The sequence below is a fragment of the Priapulus caudatus genome, unplaced genomic scaffold, assembly GCF_000485595.1.
Source record: "Priapulus caudatus unplaced genomic scaffold, Priapulus_caudatus-5.0.1 Scaffold2337, whole genome shotgun sequence".
In the NCBI taxonomy this organism is placed as follows: domain Eukaryota; kingdom Metazoa; phylum Priapulida; class Priapulimorpha; order Priapulimorphida; family Priapulidae; genus Priapulus; species Priapulus caudatus.
Window position 1 is genome coordinate 29,743 of NW_014579398.1, and position 4,744 is coordinate 34,486.

The following is a 4,744-nucleotide window of genomic DNA, read 5'->3' on the forward strand; positions in this document are numbered from 1 at the left end:
AAAAAAAAAACCAAAAAACCAAAAAAATCAAACAAAATCCCAAAAAACAAAAAAATACAAAATATCCACAAAATCCACAAAATCAAAAAAAAAATTTAAAAAAATGAAACAATCACAATAACGTTCGTTCTATCGTTCGTTTGTTCCATTGTTTGTTCGTTCGTTCGTTTGTTCTATTGTTTGTTCGTTCGTTCGTTCGTTCGTTCGTTCGTTCGTTCGTTCGTTCGTTTGTTCTATTGTTTGTTCGTTCGTTCGTTCGTTCGTTCGTTCGTTCGTTCATTCGTTCGTTCGTTCGTGGCCGTCCGAAGACTGACTGATTTTACCGTTGGCTCTTGGCTGCTTATATAGGACCCTGCGGTGACGTAGGATCCTGGCAGTGCCTCCCTCTCACGTGCCTCAGGTGCCTGGCCGTTGTCACCCCCTCGCTTAACACGTGTACAGGTGATGCAACCCCCTTGGTCCAGTATATGCACGAGCGTCGCACCCCCCTGTCTGCCACGTACTCGGCCGGCGCCGCTTTCTCGCCCGGCGCGTGTACGTGGTGGCGCAACTCCCTGACCTCCCACATCTGGTAGCTATGGGACCCCTCTCCCCCACGCTTGTCTGTGTCGTTCGGGAAACTTTCTACCTGTCGCTAGGGGAACTTTTTATCCCTGTTGCTGTTGAACTGGTCTCTGGTTTGTATGACGTCATCCCCCCTGGAATCTCCACAACTCTTCACCCCCCCCCCTCCTGAAATCTCCACACTTAGGCTAAGTGTATACCATAGATACACATGCTTAGTCATCAATACGGTACACTCCGATACATTTCCAGTTTCTTAGATCGGCCGCTAGATGGCGTTAGTGTAAAACTGCGCCGCCATACTAGACGTCATAAAGTGTATTTGCACCGCCATGGGTGGTCGAAACACTTCACCGAACATCATACTCATTTTTTTTCCAACCTTCTGTTTTTGTCATTCACAACAATCACAACAAATTACAACAAATCATAACATGGCTCTCACAATAAATCAGCAAATTGCTGATGAAGGCGCTCCGGTCACACGATGACGCTCCATGAGAAATTATTTCCATTGGTTGGGGGAATTTGCATAGAAATAATATACTAGTTAGTAGCAGTAGTTATAGACCACTGGTTAGACTATAGGGTGTACCAGATACCATAGAACAGAGTGTTGAACCACTAATGCAACAGTAACACAAACCATACTACACATGCACACGCGTCGTTGCTAATAATATTAAATTGGTAGACCGTACCTCCAGCCACTGCCTATTTCGATTACCAATTAATATGCAATGAAATACAAATAAATGCATATGTTATATTGATTGTACCATTTCCTTTATTTATTCAAATCAAAAACAACAATATTGTATATGTATCGGTAGTTACGCCATAGCAAAGCTACCACACGAAACCTGTAGAACAATACAAAACAAATAATACTCTGTTCCATCATCTCATCTCTTTCCTCTTTCTCTCCTCTCTCTCTCTCTCTCTTTCCCCCGTCTCGCCTCTGTCTCTCTCTTCCCCCTCTCTCGTCTCTCTCGTCTCTCTTTCTCTCTTCTCTCTCTCTCTCTCTCTCTCTCTCTCTCTCTCTCCCTCTCTCTCTCTCTCTCTCTCTCTCTCTCTCTCTCTCTCTCTCTCTCTCTCTCTCTCTCTCTCTCTCTCTATATATATATATATATATCCCTATTTCTCGCTGCGTGTCTATCTCTCCCCCCTCTCTCGCTCTCGCTCTATACCCATCTCTCTCTCCCTTCATGTCTAGCTATCTCCACCTCTCGTTCGCTCGTTCGCTCTCACTTTCCCCCTTTCTGTCGCTCTCTCTCTCTCTCACTATTTCTTTCTGTCGACCTCCCCCTCTTTCCCACCTCTCTGTCTCCATATATCTTTTTTTCATTCTCTCTCTCTCAATCTATCTACCGTAATTCCCTCGAATAATAGCTCCTGCTTGAATAAAGGCATGTGTGATTAAGGGCCGGAGGGGTAAATGAGCAATAAACGCCGGGGCCTGAATAGTCGCCGGGGGGGGGGTGATGATGTATACAGGGTCTCCAACCCTGTGAACTCCAAATGCAGAATGTTCCCGCGGTGATCAGTAACTAGTGGCGTATTCAGAAATTGATGGACAGGGGGGGGGGGGGTGGCGAAATGTACCGTGGCTGCCACAGGCACTTGAAATTAACTATAATATAATTAACTATATATATTAACAGTCACTGTGCACAGTGAGCAATGGCGGCGTTAGTGTGTGTGCATAGAGCATTTACACGGCATTGACAGGAAACTGTCGGCAATAATAGGTGAAAGAGAGTATAGAAACATTAAGAATTTTGTAGTACTACTAGCTACCAGTATTCAATTTCGTATTTATTTAGCATTATATTTTATTGAAACGTTTCAAGTGCCTGTGTTGGCTGCCGCAGGCAGATCCGCGTGCCGTAGATTCTCTCTAACGGGCTTTTAATTACGTTCAGTTGTTTTGATAACAAGCAGGTGCGAACGTCGCCAGTAAAACAAAACTTCGTGAAAAAAACATCAAAGAAAACATGTTTTGGCCAGATCTTTGCACGAAATAACAAGCCTGTCTCTAGATATATTACGAAAAAAATAAATTAAATACCGGGTGTAGCATGCAGTAAAGCAATAAACGCCCCTGCCTGAATAAAGGCATGCTTGAATAGGCGCCGGGGTCATTAGTGTGACGAAAACAATAAACGCCGGGGTGTTTATTCGAGGGAATACGGTATCTATCCATGTATCTAACTCCCGCCCCCCCCCCACTCAGTGTTATTTAGGGTACGCATATGCTCGTTCCCTCCCTTTGAAAGCACCCCCAATCTCAGGACTGCCAAAATTTCTGAACCTCCCTTTCGCGGGCTTTTTGCGAGTTTTCCCTGCCTTGGAGAACCCCCTAAATCCGGAACACTACGTATAGACTGGTACCCGTTCGCCACCTTCACTCCGGTACGTATCCTTCGCTACACTGACGTAGTGACGTTAGTGTAGCGTGTGGAACTGTCGACCGGGTACCAGTCTACACTACGTAGTGTAGAGTTCAGTGATCGAGGGGAACTAGAGAGCAATATTTTTATTTTTCAAAATGAAATAATCCTGAATGAGCTAGCAGGAATTTCAGGAATTTGATCCCGGGATTTGATAAAGTTTTTTTTATGATATTCAAGATGAAAGAGAGAGGAAAAACACCCCCTTTTTAAAGAAATCTCCGGGTGAAAAGTCAAATACACCCCCTTTTTTACAATTCTTGGGCCGGATTTTGTCGCGCGAAAAATACCCCTTTACCGGAGATTTTGGGAACGCGCATGCGGTCCTTCCGACCTCGGAGTGGGGGGGCCGGGATCTAACTCTATCGCCTTTTCTTGCGCGCGCTCTCCCTCTCTCTCACTCTCTCTCTCTTTCTGCATGTCTATCTATCTCTCTCACCACCCTTTTTCTATCACTCACTCTCGCTCGCACCCTCTCTCTTTCTCTCCCTCCCCCCTCTCTCTCTGTCTCTCTCTCGCTCTCGTAATCTCCCTCTCCCTCTATCCCTCGCGCGCTCTCGCTCTCTCTCTCTCTCTGCATGTCTATCTATCTCTCCCCCTCTCTCGCTTTCCCCCTCTCTTTCTCTGCCGCTTACTCGCTCTCGCACTCTCTCGTGATCTCTCTCGAGCTACCCCTCTATCCCCCTCTCTCTCTCTCTCCCACCTCGATCTCTTGCTCGGTCGTTCTCTCTCGCTTTCCCACCTCTCTGTTGCTCGCTCGCCCTCGTGCTCTCTTTCTCGCTCCCCTCTCTCCTCTTCTCTATTTTATACGTGGTCGTTCACACGAGGAAAATTTGTCCCGAGTGAGTACGTACGAAACTGAGCTATGAGTGAATGCGGGGTAAGAAAGATACATTGTTTTACAAATGAGAGGACTACTTCATGTGGCAGTCAAATATTCTAACTTTCTATATATTCTCTAAAATAACAACATGAACTCAAAGGGTGACGGAAATGAAGTCACGTGTCACTTTAAGCTTAGCTTAATATTTCAGAATGCGTGTAGTAATAGCGACCAGACAGAACTAGCCTACTTATCACATCTTGTATATCATGATCATGCGACAATTTACCTCGACTTTAAAAAGGAAACAGCAATTGTTAAAACAGATATACACGCACGCAGTAACGCACGCACGCACACGTACACACACATACGCACGCATGCATGCGCACACACACACTTACATATATACATATATATATATCCGTTCATGCAAACTATTACACAATTATATCACTAAACATCCGACATCCCGCCAAGGGAATGCACACTAGTTGCTACCGTCCTTAACTGGTATGACATACGTGTTACTTTGACAACCTATAGCACTGGTATAAAGCCTGGGACACTCCATGCGAACTTATTCGCACGTGTCCCGCCAGCGAAAAACTATCCATACCACATGTCATTGATACGCTGAGCGAATTTCCGTGCCGATGAATGCATCAGCGCAAACTTCGCGCCGCGGCTTGACCGCGGGACAACACCATGCGATTTTGCTGCGATTTTACAACTCGCTGCAGACCTCCGTAGCGAATAAATTCGCCCCCATGGTGTGTCCCCCGCTTTAGCGACCCTCCTTTTCACGTATTAACACGCTACGCACTTGCAAAACTCCCGAACATGAAAAGTGTTCGCAGCAAGGCTTTCATACTGAAAAAGATAAACAATAAGGAATTTATGG